At 27.6% G+C, this 17,426-nt stretch overlaps 1 protein-coding gene across 1 annotated transcript in view; it reads left to right on the top strand.

Moving 5' to 3' along the window:
- LOC107164872 (protein turtle homolog B-like) overlaps positions 1 to 17,426 on the top strand; it is a 349,438-nt gene that overhangs the window by 271,154 nt on the left and 60,858 nt on the right. The gene's annotated exons all lie outside the window — the stretch shown is intronic.

Raw genomic sequence — 17,426 nt, 5'->3', positions numbered from 1 at the left:
ATTCGGATGTAAATTATTATTGACGATGAAAAAATTATTCGTGCTTACGAATGTATATATATATATAAGTGCACTGCGTGTGTATTATCACCACTGTATCCACCCAAGCACACTCGCATTTCTATAAACGATCAAATAAATGAAATAAAAAAAGAATCACTATAAGTTCTGCGGTTACTATATATTATCATAATATTATTATAAAATTATCATTATACGTACGTTTTATCATTATACACGTATTAATGTCATCGCAGCACACGAAACATTTACGCGTATTATTATCGCTCTAACCGGCCGTCAGCGATTGTATTGCACTAATTGATATATTGCGAGGTTCTCCGGTAGTACATCATAATAATATTATTACTTTAGTCCTGCTGCTGCTGCAGTTCTCCACCTCTTCTTCCGGTTCCGGAGAAACGATGTACGTTTTAAGTGGTTTTATATTGTACATTATTATCGTTGTGTGTTATTATTATATAATATTATTATGTTACAGTAGTAATATATGACATGACTGATGTATTATGTATAATATACCGGTGGTAAGCGTATATTATAATAATAATAATTATTATTATTATATTTATGAGATATTATGACGTGATGTGTGCGATAGATTTATACGAGCGAATCGTCTGTATTTTGATAATTGTTGTGTTTAAATTACAAAAACGTATACTTACGCGTATGTTATATGCATAGGTAATATTGGATAATATTATGATAGGTATCGTAGTATGAATTATACTGGGTCAACGACAAATTAAAATATCTATGTAAATATGGTGTCAAAACGGATAAGAGTATGGTTTGTTGTGCAAGTGTGCACGACCGATGGTTGTTAACAACTTACAGAAAACGAGAAGATAATTTTGTTTGAATAATCGATTATCACCCCAATATGTGATGTTCGCTTACAACACATAATAATAATATTATAAATTGTCATGAGCCATACCCGGAGAGGTTTTTTGCGAAACGCATTCCATATTATTATATAATATTATATAAATAAATAACGATAATATATATGGACGTCATCGATCGGACGATAAGCTCGTTATTGGACTCGTTTCCAGTTATACATAATAATAATACACGTATTATTTATATACAACATATAACGTTACATGTTTTGTGTATTGACGGCGCGTTTTGTACGTGTCTAGCACGCGTATATGGTTTTTTCGCTGTTTCGGAGCATATTTTTTTATTGACGATTTTTTATTTATATATGTATAGATATATTTATTCGTTAAAATACTACTCTATACGGTTGTACCTATACATTTGATATGTGTTCGTGCCTTACTGTTAGTTTAACTCTTCGCGATCCGCTAAAAATTCAGCAGATAAAATACGTCATATATCATTATATACAGCACGAATTACTATAGTAGATATTATACGGGATGTAACAGAAAGACCTAACCAAAATAAAAATAATAAATTATGCTTATTCAACGTATGACAACAATTGTTAAATTATAGGATGTAGCACTTAGGTCACTTAATGAACAAAAAATAAAAAAATAAAAAAATAAGAAATAAATAAGATATATTAATTTTAATAAAAGTTATTCCAAAAGTCAGTTTTATCTGTTACACCTTGTATACATATTTTGTATAGCAATAGATACACGTGGCAGTTACTTATAATACAACTATTATTTTAAAAAAATTGCACGGACAAAGGTTGCAGGAGAATTTGACGTGAACTAGAGAGTTGGATTTAAAACAGATTCTAATCAAGTCGCTTCATTTTAGCATGGTGCATGTTTAAATCAATTTTTCATTAGAGTTCGATAACGAGCAATATTGGACTTAAATAGTTGCGTATATTAATACAGAATAATTTACTAGGAGTGTTCACTCCCATTTTCATTAAATAATTAATTCGTTAAAAATATAATTTTTTGAATTTTTAGATTTAAGATAAAGAACATAATGTAAAATCCTTGGGATTTTTCTAAACAGTGCCTGGTTGTGAAATTAACTTTTGCATTCAAATTAAATTTTCTGTATATAATGCCCTCGGAAACATGAGCCATTGGGCTTATCTACTATTACATTATTTATTGTAGTTGAATAGTTTTGTACGTACTCGGTTTTAGTTGCAACACAATTATTTATGTGTACGTAATTCTGTATATTCAAAAATTACAATATAATGTCAAATCGTTGTTAAAAATATTTAAAGGCATATTTAAATAAGTTAGATGTGTTCCAAAAATTTGGCATGCAACATTGGCAATTTTAATCTATGAATTTTTGTTTCTATAATTATTAGTTGTATGTTCATATCAATTAATGTTAATAAAACATTATATTATAACTTGCGTTAAAAGTATATAATTCAGAAAACAAATGAAAATATTTTGTAAATCGTAAAAAATTACATGTAACTAATCAAACCAATTTTCAATTTGTAAGTTTAAAAATTGTAATATGCAAAATAATTAGTCGACAATTGATTTATTATTTTATCAGAAACACACATATTATGCACATATAGCTACTTTGGTTTATAGCAGTAATTCACGGCAGGTAACTTAATAGTTACGAAGGTATAACGCAATTCGATCATTATGTATCGTACCTATTACGTGTTTATCAATTATGCTATTTCTGTCATATTTTTTTATAACTTTCAATGTCATTAGCTAGCAGGAAATACCTTACACTCTGATAAAATAATATATTTATGGTAAACAAAAAATAGGAACCAAGAATTAAAATAATTCATATTTTAGTTGACTTGAAATGTTTGAAAGACCGAAATTATGACAGTTTGTTGCTGTTAGTTATTTAAACTTGTTTAACTTGTACAACTTTTTTTTTCATTAAACTATTTTTTTGTTTTGTGATTGGAAAATCTATAAATTTAAGTTTTTACAATAATATCAAGTGATGTACAGCTAACATTAAAAAAAAAATATACAATATAAAATTGTAAATATATTAAGTTAACATTTTTAAGACTGAGGACTTAGGGGAAGAAACCATCCAGTGACGGAACTTTCTGACATGAATGTAAAGAATAGGTAGTAAATTAAGAGAACACGATACCAAGTTCTCTTTTGGTATCTTCTGAGGTCACTGGGAATGGTAGAAACAGATAACCTTGAGATCAAGGGATTATACAGCGGTTGATTAGATTTGAATGAAAAAATTTGTTTAAGATTTTGGAAATATTTCTAACGGGTTGAACTGAGAGATTTGGGTGGAGGGTATTATTTGAGATAAAATATGTGCGGGCTTTGGTTATGTTTTGTAGAGGAATTTGGACTGGAATGTTTGGATATTAATGAATGTTGAGGGTTTGGAGACACCCAACAACAAGATCTCGTAAATCTGCATAGGTTTGAAGAGGAAATTTAAATTTAAATTAGTATATCAAAATTACAATAATTCTTTATTTTTTTTATGTATTGTTAAGAATTTTTTTTTTCAAATTAATTTTTAATCATATTATACTCTCTTAATTTAATAAGTTATTAATAATAACTATATATCAACAATTCAATAGTCCTACAATATAAAAACGTTTCTTGATACCGTATAATCTAATTTACTTTTAAAAGAAATTACAGTGGGTGTATAATATGTGTATTTGTATAACATTTTAAGAATGAGTAGAATTACTTAGAAAGTTAAAACGTTTCGATTGATTTGAACGGTAAGGATATACGAAATCGGTCACCGTAAAATACATTGTATAAATAAGAATGTATATATTTTTAAGGTCATTCAATTCTGTAGAATATAAATAAGCAACTACCTACCTCCAGCAAGTTATGAAGAAATGAAACAATTATTATTAAAGAAAAGAGAAGATTAGTGGAAACGCAAATCGAAAGATTTAGATGGAAAAAAAATATTTGGTTGATTTGATAATTTCAAATAAGATAATAATTATTATCAACTATATTACACTCTGTATATCTTATGTGTTTAAACTATATATTAAAAAATTTTTAACCCGAAACGAATAAGCTATCATTTTATTTTTTCAACATATCCGATTAAGTTTAGGGGCTCCGAATAAGGGCAATAATTCCGGTTGTATGTCCCTTAATGTACAACTCCGGCCACTATAACTTATCAAATATTAGACTTTTTTTTTCGATAAATGCTTGTAAATATCACGATATTCATAAGGTTGTTATGTAAAATATTCTCAATTCACGTAGGTACTGGTCATACTGCAATCATTACCACGATGATTTAATGGTATGTATACCAATACATAATTCAACGAATTCGCCTGAATAACAACATTTACTAAAATAAGTCGTCCTACGCAACTGTTTTTCATATGGTTTTTAATTTATTATTATTATTATTATTATTTAATATTGTAACAGATTTACTATAGTTATAACGAACTAACAATTTATGCGTCTGGATAAAAACAAAACGTCAGAGTACTTATAGTGGGGCTGTATATTGCAGAGAGTTTTTTATAATATTATAATAATAATACATGGCATATCGAGTTATTTATTTCTATTATTATAATAAGTATTTTTTTCTCAACTTTAATATTAGTCGAAACACGCTATGACACACAATGTACCTGTGTATGCGTATCGGTAGTTTGGGTCAGATGTTATCGGTGGACTGGGCACACACCTCGTAAGCACCCTTCCATTTGCCCACCGCCTGATCAAAATTCAAACCACTCCGTTGTCGGTCAGCTAATATTTGAAAATTATCGGCTTACGCACCGCATAACGACGTTTTGATTACTGTAATCCCGTCACGACACTTCCGCACTCATTCTGTATACATGCATATTTTGTAGTTATCGGCAGGCTGCCGTGAGAGAGGTGTGTGTTAGTTATATGTTTACACCAACGATAATAGTTTCATTTTTTTCATTAACTTTTGACAACTGCAGACCTTATTATAAGTTTTAGATACGTGTGGTCAATGAAACCACGTTCAGTGTTTAAATATGTTATACTAATTATAACATATTATAATAGCTTTAACAATAATTAAGTGATGGACTATTTACGTATTGTGAGCACCTAAAGATACTAAGGAAAAATTTAAAATGATAAAAATGCGATATTTGTTGGCAAGCCAAAATGTGTAATCAAATATAATTTTATTATAAGATATATGTTCTTGGGGTAAATTAAACGATTATTTTTCTGAACGATTTTTCGTTGTCATGGTTATTTTTTAACAAAAACATATTAATTATAATTCATAGATTTTCCTTGTAAAGGAAAAATATCAAGTAGCGAGTATGATTTTTTTGTCACACAAGTCACAGGTATTATATTTGTTTAGATTTTATAAGACCACATCACTAAACTACATCAGAGAATTGATACAGTACATAAATAATTAAAAGTTGTGCTTAAAATTATATTTTAGAAATAACTCTTTTAATTTCTTAATTTCTTAAAACCACGTTAGTGTACAAGTTATAAACTATAATATATTCACTATAAGTGTTAAATAAACGCAAACTAATGAGGTTAGTAATGATAAAAACGGTCTTAGTTTTGTAGTATTCATTTTTTTACTCTTGCAACTTCCCCATGCAGTAAGGCACTAACGTTACAAAGATTTGTGTGGTCTTCTAATTTGTTTCGTTTTACACTGTTTCCATTAAAAACTCATTTATTGTAAGTTAAGTTAATTTATTTATGATGATTATAATAAGAAACTAGAAAAATAATATTACATTTGGTTGGCGATCGAGGAAATGAAAAGTTATTGAAAACGGGGTAAGAGATAATTGGAATTAATATAACATAAATATAATAGTGTTATATCAATTAGCAGGTACGAAATAATTACTTTATTTTCTAAAATATAATGAAATTAACAAAGACGTTGATGAGAAAGCACAGTTATACAATAAATAAATAATTAGGTACTACTGAGTCGATGCTTACTATAAATTTGTCTTAGACGCATCATATAAATACGATACATTCGACTATATTTATAAATCACAATTTGCACTCGTATTTATTTTTATCCATAAATATACATCTTTAGTTTGAATAAAATATTAGTAAGAGGAAAATAATATGGCACGTATCATTTGGTTGTACATTTTTATTTCTTGCATTGCTTGTAATATGATACTTAAATATTCTATTTTACATTATACTGTATTAAAATTTACAAGCGCAATAGAGTACATGTATTACATCAGTATTTCATAGTAACGTATTAAAAATGATATTTTATTTCATTATGAGTGAAAAACATCACATGTATCTCGTGTGTAACTGGAGTGGTAGTGACTGTGACTTAAGTGCCAAAAATGTAACATATCTAGGAAATAGGTAAAAATAAAATTTCCAATTACATACATTAATTTCAATGACTTTATTTTTAAATCAATAATTTAATAGTTTGTATGTTTAAATTTTAAATTAACATATCTTAGATATTAAACAAAAATTACTTACCTACTAGTTTCAGTATTGTATGTTATAATAATAGGTATTTAATTTGTTTAAGTGTTTTATGAACAATGCAAGACTACAAGTCAAAGATTAACATGTGTAACCAACATTGAGGCTATTACAAAGATTGGCAATACTTGTATAGCTTTGGTCCTGGCTTGCTCATCATTTATCACTAAATAAGACACTGTTAAAAATATGGCGATACCTTGTAGCATCACAAACGATACTTTTGTAAGGTAAAAATGATAAAATATGTGAGAACAAAAATTCGAATAGGTTAACTGGATATTATTAGTATAATATGTATTATCAAAAAAGCTATATTTTCTGTATTAAATCGGCTTAGTAATATTTTATCAAAAATCATGTTATATTATAAAGGTACAACAATATTATTGAATATACCTTTTATATTATATATTTGGTGATATTAATGGTAAGCACTTATGATGCCGAAAAGTATTAACCTTTTTTTCTATGCATAATAATTTATAAGTATATATATATATATATATATACTAGCTATGCCCATGCACTTCGTTGCCCGTTAAATCTACTAAATCTATATGGCTTAAACTTTGTTCAATTCGTTATTTAATAATCGATGTAATAGTGTTCAAAATTTATCTTAACACTTTTCCGTTACCTGGAATAAAAATTCTGATTCGCAAAAGTATAATATTATCAAGTAGGCAATCTATCTACGGTAGATAGCGGACCTCATGCTGTTTTTATGTAAGTGTAGGTATGATTTAACTCTAAAGTATTAAAGATATACCAAGTTTGCCATTTTTACTTAATTCCACCAACTGTGGATCAATATAATCAATTAATACAAAATCCTTGATTATGCTAGCAGTATATTTTTATACATATAAATAGATTAAAAAGAGTGATTTATACTGTAAGTGATAGCCTCTTTCTTTCGTAGAATTTTTCATTTTAATAATGCTAATACGCATGTGCAGATGACAACTCTTTCTGTCTGATGCATATAAAAATTTAGCTAGCGCATGTGTATTAAAATATAAAATACGACAAAAGAAAGCTGTGAATACAACATAATAACTAAATTGAAATAGGCTGAAAACTAATAAAACTCATACCTCGCGTTTTATACTAAACTTTAAAAAAAACTACGTTTTTTGAAAAGTAATTTTTATTATTTTAGAAAAATGCTACATAACTAACGATTAACCAATATTTCTGTATTAACAATATTATTAGTTTTTTCATCATAGGCATATATCTATAAGTTTTTTCTGAGCTTACACGGGAGCAGACAACATAAAATATTGTTCATAAGTGAAGCAGGGATCACTGAGTCAATTCCTGCAACTTTCATTTTCTGTCCTTGTGCCTTTTTAATTGACATAGCAAAACAAAGTTTAATAGGAAATTGGACACGTTTAAATTCGAAGGGATATTCGTTTGTTATCATTGGTATTCTTGGGATATAAACAATTTGAACATTCGCTGAGGCAGTAAGAATTTCAGCTTCAATAAGGGTTTTTTTCAAAGATAATATTTTTAATCTCGTTCCATTGCACAATTTGGGAGCATTTAAATTCCGCATGAGAATAATAGGTGCACCAATTTTTAAAGCAAGTTTATGTGGGGGGGGGGGGAGACCTAATGGATTTAATGAGTTAAGAAATTCAGTCAGGATATCTATAGCTTCATCTTGATTAGTAAGTGTGTGTATGGAAATATAGTTTTTTTTTTTTTATCAGCTTTGAGCAAGGAAAGAACTTTTTCGTTTATGATGTTGACGGTTTCGTTTTTAGGGGCCAAAATTGCACGTTCACTGAGAGTTCGTTAGATTTATTGGAAAGATGGGAAATTTCAGGATAAACTTTATTGATTAAGTTATTTTGATCAAGAACCGAGATCACAAATTTAGAATTTATGTGTATCATGCTCATCATTCTAAAAAGTTCCATCACTAATTTTCAAAAGATTTTGTGAGAAGAGCTCAGCATTATTATCACCACCAAGGTGTACGTGCATATTGGATGTTAAACTGTTAAATTGTTAAATAGTTAAGCCCGAACATCATAAGCATAATAATTGTCGGCCGTCGGACACGCTAGGTGGTCAGGGAGGATCGAATTGTAGTGGTTGTGGAAACACCCAGAATGCTTGCCATGTTTCCAAGTCTACATAACAAGCCATTATTTAAAATAATTGATATCTCCTTTATCTATTAAGTTAGAGAATCGATAAAATACCACAAACCTTCTCCGTAATGAGCTCTTTAATTTAAAAAAAAAAAAATCATAAAGACCGGTTCAGTAGTTTCCGAGAACATAGGCCTCAAAGGTTTTCATTTTCACATTTATATAATATATATATATATATATATATATATATTTATATATTATTTTTATTTTTATTTCCTTGATCTTGAAATTATTAATGATTTCTGCTTCGAAACCTGTGACCATTATTAGCATTACATTTAATAGCATATAAAAATAAATAAATATTTAGATTAAAAAAAGTTACGTAAAAATGAATAATTATAGTTGTTAGTTTTAAAATCTTATAGTAATTGGAAAATTTGTGTAGCTTTGAAAAAATTGTATGGTGCTTACTTCGTTGTCTGGATTTAAACCAAGACTTGTTCCAACGTCATGACTACTTATGTTTAGTACTTCTCTTGGTTTTTCATGAATTTTGCATTCTCCGAAGATGTGTTTGATTGTATAATATATTATTTGAAGTCAATATCATAAACGAAAATGTTCACTATTTTTAATATTGTTGTTTTTTAAATTATTTTCAGTTTTGTATGACGTCATGCATATTTAGTCTGATACTCTAAAGCAGAACATTTTTACTGAGAATTTTCCGTATAGAAAATAAGCAATTATAACATAAATAATTGAATATAGAACGAGTAATTAATTAGCTATAAGTACATTTAAGTTTAGACAAGTGAAAATGTATACCAAACGTTTGTAGTATAATAATTCTATATTACATCGTCAAATTTTCACCCCACCATACTCAAATCAGCACTTTAAATTCAAATACTAAAAGTTGTAACAAATTAATAATCTAATAAACATTTAAAATGTGAAAAAGTTATTTTTTGAAATTTTAATACAGTATAATGTAAAATAGAATATTTAAGTATCATATTACAAGCAATGCAAAAAATAAAAATGTACAACCAAATGATACGTGCCATATTATTTTCCTCTGACTAATATTTTATTCAAACTAAAGATGTATGTTTATGGATAAAAATAAATACGAGTGCAAATTGTGATTTATAAATATAGTCGAATGTATCGTATTTATATGATGCGTCTAAGACAAATTTATAGTAAGCATCGACTCAGTAGTACCTAATTATTTATTTATTGTATAACTGTGCTTTCTCATCAACGTCTTTGTTAATTTCATTATATTTTACTCAAAATGTATGTCATATTATTCAAAATTAACATATGGTATTATATTTTATCTTTTATTTCAAAATACATGTATGATGAAGAACTTACACTTGTGCAAAAATTCATTTTAAAGTACACAAATATAATTCATAATAGTGATTTAAATACTTTTTATAGAATCGCTGTGTACAATATAACATGAATAATATAATTATTATTATATTAGGTATTATAATACCTATGTACGTACGTATTTCCACGTTCTTCGACGAGCTGAAATACATTTCAGTGTTAGTTATATACATAGATATTACTTATACCACCCACGAATGACGACGACCAAATTGAATTTATTATTCACCCGTTCACCCGAGACCTTTAAACGAAACGGTAATCGTTGTATATTCGACGCCATACATTTGGTTTACGGCTAGACCTTAGGACGCGTCTCGACATAGATATGCACTTTACCGGTCGCCGTGTGAAATATTATAGTGTTTTACATGTCAACCGTGCCAGCGGTAATATTACCGTGGAAAATCCCGGTTCGTCTCAATGTGCACTATTCAGTCGTACACGTACCAATATGTGTCGTACGATTTTACATCAAGTCTGGTATCTATAATGAGCAAACTCCATATTTATTATACCTACAGCATAGACGTGGGCGCGTGGGCACGCGCAGAGTTTCTATTCTGCATGTGCAGTGAACAATTTTACCGGCCCATATTCTCATACCGTTCGCTCGTAACTAATCACAAATGTTGATAATAATATTTAAAGGATTATCTAACAAATTTCCATTACAAATATTATTATATTTATCAAATAGTATTGTTACACTCTGTATAGGTACTGTGCTATTGTGGTAAGTGTCAGAGATAGATCTGTTGAAATACAGAAAAGATTAACTTGGTAATTATTCAACACACTTTTGGGAAAACCAACTTATTTGTTGTTGAACATAATACGGCGTGTCCTAGTTTGGACAGTTGGCCCTGTTCGGCTCTTATAAATCTATTCAAATCGTTAAAAGGCAGAAAAACGCATACCCTGTTACCCCTGTGCGCACGTCCATTATCTACAACAGTGTTTATAAACATTTTTAACGTCGCAAAATATAAAATCAATCACCTCATGACTTTCCCACCCTGACATATAAACTAATTTAATGTTTTATCTATTTTATCAGTCATAAAATATATATTATATCATCAATCATTAATCATTAACGAAACAAATAATTAAAATACTAGAACATTTAATATATATATATATATTTTTTTTTTTAATGTAAACAAAAAGTTGTTTTTCTACATCAATGTTTAATTATATCTGACCGATGCGATCCTCGCAGTTTGAGATAAGCTTATCCACAAGACATTATTACCTTTACGAAGCCTATGGTGAGATCCTCAGTGTGACTATATTTATAGATACAGTCACTTTAATTTAGAACATACGTAAAATGCATACACTTTTGTTATGTATAATATGACCGGATTATCGACTTGGTGAAAAATGTAAGACAACATATGCCGCTATACGTTTCTTATCGTGAGTAGAACCTGTGGATTTGTCAACGATTTTCCTTCTTTAAACGAGAATTTGGAATGAGAGCATGCTTAAAAACTGTAATGATATTATAATTCCTTTAAGTATCAAATAAATGTGGTATTTATTCATTATTTTGACTGATGAATTTTTTTTTAAAAACATTTTAAATATGTGGTAACTATTATTACATATTACATATAGTTCTCGTAAAATATGGCATATTATACTATACACGGTAAACTGTACTCTACTGATATAAACGATTGTCAATGCGACGATTTATCATTCAGTTCAAATTTATGCATACACCACTACCCCATAACTAAATGAACGTACCCAGACGAAATGCCAAACATCCCGTATACCGTCTGGCTTTTTAATTTAATTACAACGAATGCACTATGCTTTCAATAAATTAAAGCAATAGTATGTTCTATACTTGAACTACCGTAACTATTGTTATGATAATTAAAATTCCTCTTTTATTCAAATGATTTAAATATGTACTAATTATATCGTAAAAAATTGCAATTCATTATTCGTAAAATATACCAATTGTTTAAATGGATATTCATTTCTTGTTCACACCAGAAAATTTGTTGACATATTAATAATATATAACCACAAATTATTATTAAGTAATTTATGGTATAACTTACTCTTGGGAAATCCTGTATTCCTACGTGTGTATAATACAACATTGTAAAGTTTATCTGATATCTGTGCAAACTTTTTAAAGAATGTTAAAAGTTTTAAATATAATGTCAACATTGGACACTCGACGAATAAATTGAATCGAATTAGTTTAGATATTATAGATATTACAATTTAATATACGGAGTGATTCGCGGTGACTAGGTTGATATAAAATTATAGTAATATTAAACTTATCATGAAACATGAACCAATTTTTGTCTGAATATTATTAAAACGATTTTAAAAATGTATTATGCAATACAAAATTACAAAATCATGCTATTGAATATTTTGTTTTAAAATTACTATGTATTTTGGTGATTGGCATATAAATAAAAATTTCGTTTTAAAATATAGTTAAGTTGTCATGGTGAGTTATGCGACTGTCGTATACTCTTATTTCATATGTTCATCCCTCTTTCCCTCTACCACTATATATGGTAGTTGAGAGGTTGCGCGAAACATATTATTATTACACTACCTATGCTATAATATTCAATACCTGACCAGTACCACAGTATCGCCTTTCTATATTTTTGTCTTTCTGGCAGGGTATCTGTAGTGTTTCATACTATGAACACGTCATAATGTCATTATTGTTTTATATTGTCATTGGGTATTTTTTTGTTATACATTTTTTTTTATAATATTATCATTCCGTTTTGACATATATCTGTTTATAGAAAGGTAATATTAATTGAAATATTAATTTTAAGTTTTATATTTTATAAAATATATAAGTGATATTTACGGTTGTTACAAAATTAATTATTACAATATAGTATATAGATAAATACGCTATTTCGATTTTTTCATGTATTAAAAATTATGTCATTATGACGGATCATAGACATAGACAAGGTATAAGTACCTATTATATGATTATGAAAAAATATCGTGAAATTTGTTTTTTAACCATAAAAATTAAAATAAATGTCAAAGTTATAATTAATTTTCAATAGAAAAATAATATTCATATAATTCTATCCATGTGTATATTTATATTGTGCTGTTTGGTTCTCAAGCTCAAGTTTAATAAGACTAAATTACGAACTGAAATGTTAATTACATTAGATGTCTAATTATTCTATCGTGGTCCATGGAGCAGCTTTGTTTAGTTTATTTATTTAGGTAACATTTTATACAAACAATTTAAATGTGCTTTGTAGGTATTTACATTATTTAAATTAAAATGTCTTGCATATTTATTATATATATTTATTCATGCTTAATTTTTTCTAAAATAAATTATTATGATAATAATACGATCTTTTCTGTTTAAAAATATTTTTGTAGAAACGTTCATGCATATTTTGATCGCATTGCATGATTCATACAATTGAAACAAAAATAATGATATCATTATTCTTCAATGTTTTTTTTTTTTTTTTTTTTTTTTATAATAATTATTAAACCAATATTTTACTTACTATTATAAATATTTATATATCATTTACGCGGTTTAAAAACCAATAACAGACGTAAATTTATATATATAAAAATTAATTATTTAATATTTTCTAAAATAATTTTTGTGTTTTTTTTAATATATTTTTTTTAAATAATTTCATACCTATATAATATAAGTCCCATGTTGCCGAGGGTATATATACATAATATAAGTCTTGCAAAGTAAATAAAAAACATATTTACTAGAAACCACCTGGATTCAACCATTATCTTTAAACTTACAACATAGAAAAAGTCTTATAGTTTATAAATTTATACGATATAACAATAATATGATATAGGTATGAAGTGTTTGTGAATTGAATTAGTTATTAAAATAAAATAAATACCTATCAAATAGTTATATTGATTATTTTTATAGTATAACTAGAAGAAAATATGTTACCACCAATATATAATTATTACTATAATAGTTTATATATATATATGTATATATATATATCATTTCTGCAATAAATATAACTGTCCAATTAAAATATTTGAGATCAGTGATGTAATGTTATGTATTTTCTAACTTATTAAAATTTGTTTCAGTTATTGTGCAGGATTGTTCGCGGTGGTTTAAAATAACAATTACGCCTATATCAATCACAAAATTCATACTAAATATTAATTTGGTGGAAAATTCTATAACTGATGAGTGATGAGTAATTTTTTGCATTGCTAGAATTAGTGGGCTAAAACTATACTACCGCAAGTGTATTTTACTTACACTATTATACCTAACTATTATATGTGTATAATGTATACTTGTCACGATAAACCAATACCTAATCTATTTATTCTACCGAGTAACAAAATTGAAATTAAAGTGATTTGTATTTTTTTCTATGAGATTAAATTTAATTAACGGACTAGGTATATGTAATTACAAAATAGCGTGACGAATTTGATAAACATCGACTTTGGTTGAAATAAGAAGCATTTCAACCAACCACATTGGGAAAATAAGTAATAATTATTATTTCACTAATAATTGTTGATTGGAAATGATATTCATTATTATTATATCATGTTAGGTAAAACACTGCACACGAAAGTAAGAGTATAATGCACAGGCGTTGTACAATATTTACAAGTAATTAATAACCATCCAATGTTTTATTTTAAAAAGTTTGTTATGTTATACTTATTATACTGTATTATAACCACTTCCGTTATGTTCATCGAGAAAACGCATAAACACTCTAAATATTTAAATTTTTAATGTTATAAACTGTAAACGTGGGTTTAGGCGGGTGGCGTACATAGTCCCTGACGGACTCAGTCAGATATTTCAGAATTCATGTTTTCGATAAGGATTTTCCGACAAATTTGGGACGCACAAAATATTTATTTGTTTAAATTATTTACGTAGCACAAAAATAAAAAACAGATCCATTCTTTTGAAAGGCTAAGTATTTTTTGGATGACCTATTGATCTTCTGCTGATGCTGATACATAATAATATAGGTATAGAGTTTTCGGTGAAATTTAATAATAAATTCAGTTATATGTTTGAAATAATAATAACAACAGAGGAAATCGTTGAGATACCATCACCGTATATGCCAAATGTTTTGGTATAATATAATATCATAATAATTTATATATTGTACACTAAAATAATATTTGTCTTTTTTTAAGTTAATTCTTCAAATTTTGAGGTTTTAAATCATTTTGCTGAAGGTTAGTAGTCAGTTTTTACTGTGGGAAAGGTACGGTGGGTTTGGAACGTCATATATATTGAGTGAATATTTGTCATTAGAAACCTGTGTGCTCACCTATCCGGGAGCTGGCAACGTTAGTGCCACACCAAGCCCCAAGAATAATATCAACTATTGATATTCTTTTCAAATATTACTCCTGTTTTGTTTGAAAATCACTATGGAAATATTAATTAAGTATGTACCTAACTGTCATTATAGTATATACTTTCTTAGATCAGCCAAGATTTATGTATTTTTTCTTCAACAATTTTGAATCTACTCCCCCCACCCACTAAATAACTTTATATGACTAATACGTCTACATGCAAAATAAGTACATTTTTCTATCTAATCCATCATCTATACGTTTTTATTTTTATTTCTATATAATCGTCATTGTGGCATCAAAATATATATTTAATTATGACAATTGCCATAAGTAATTTTAGAAGGTAGGGGGATTTCCTTTGTCATACTAAATATATTGTGAAAATTGCATTAGATATTACAGTTAATTGTAAACTAAAAGTCAATAAAATTACATAAAACTATACTTAGTGTATAGTAAGATAATTATAAGAAATATGTAGGTGTCAACATTGTATGGAGAGGTGTCTAATGTCATAGGTAAAATTTTAGACTTTGGTGCCACCGATTAATAATAACTCTACACTGATGAATAAAATACATATATCATATTATATTTATTGTTGTTGAAGTGCGGTAGGGTAGCTTAGCAATCTTATCTTGCAGAAGACTAACTAATATACGAGCGTGTTAAAAACATATTGGAGTCATTATCGTTACCTTACATTTTGAAATAGAGAATTTTCCTCAAATCTATTATCTCATCCTTAAAATTATTTCTCTCTCCTCTCAGCGCATCATCGCCATCGATTTAGAAATATTTCTTCTTTTCATTATAGTTTCTTGAATGAAATTCTCGTTGGTTTCATTCCGTGTTTCAACCTATAGAAGTCACCAAATATTATTTGTATCTACCGACACATTCACACTATTCATAGATTACTGTCCCTAACAAACCATTCAGACATAATCATATAATATTTTATTTTTAGTCTTGTTATAGGACTTTCTATTTTTATTTTTATTTTAAATCGTATTTCTGTGCCAAAGTGCCTTCGCTGGTTGGTTCTTCCCTCAAGATATTCAAGCTGCTATTTATTTTATAAATAAATTAATATCCTTTATGCTTATTGTACTTTTTTAAGTTCAAATTGTAAAAAAATCTAGGTTAAAAATAAAAAATAAATCGTATTTCTAAATCTAATTGTTCAACATTTGGGTTTTTACTCTATGTATTTAATACATATTAATTATATTTTGTCGAAATTGTCTGTCAGGTGAGAATTACAAAAAAAAAAAAAACTATTGTGCGCTTAGGCGTGGACACTGGCGATATTTTTTCTATTTGTATTTTCTATTTATTTACTTTTTTATCTGTTCAAAACACGCTGACTGTAATCTATTAAAGTCATTATGGCGTAGTGTGAGCTATACAAAAAAAAAAAACCTGAAGAAAATGACGGATCCAAAAAAAAAATACATATTATATTCATATTTTATGGAGGTATTCAAAATATTTTTAAACCTTTTTCACACATTCGTCTTATTCCATTTGTGGTGGAAACCGGCCTCGTAGCTAGGTGGCCAATCTGGGGTATATTATATTACTATGTTATTATTTAGAGCAGTGCTGCAGTAGTGTATACTGCATAATATATTGTATACTATAAATGATACGGATGAAATCGTCCAATGATTTACGGATGTACGCGTGAGCAACCGAACGGGCTGGTGGATGTGTGTGGGCCTATCATATACTATACAGGGTGAATACTTTCTTATCGGACAATAATTCTAACGGAGAATTCACAAGTATTGGAAAACTTTTTTTCGGTTATACATAATTTAAGTTATTACACCCATGTTCTTAAAAATAATTAATATACCTTAAATTGTCGGCTTTTTCAATAAAAATATACATATTATACTATTTTAATGATAATTTAAGTAAATAAAGATTGAATAAACAGGCAAATACATTGGAAAATGTTTGTATTTAATGTTAAAACAGTGGGAAAATATAATATTGTATATTTTAAATTGTTTTTTGGAATGACTTAAAATCATTAAAAAAA

The sequence above is a fragment of the Diuraphis noxia genome, unplaced genomic scaffold (assembly GCF_037042655.1).
Source record: "Diuraphis noxia isolate RWA-SAM2 unplaced genomic scaffold, SU_Dnox_SAM2 contig0003, whole genome shotgun sequence".
NCBI classification, from domain to species: domain Eukaryota; kingdom Metazoa; phylum Arthropoda; class Insecta; order Hemiptera; family Aphididae; genus Diuraphis; species Diuraphis noxia.
This window is presented reverse-complemented; position numbering and strand designations above follow the sequence as displayed.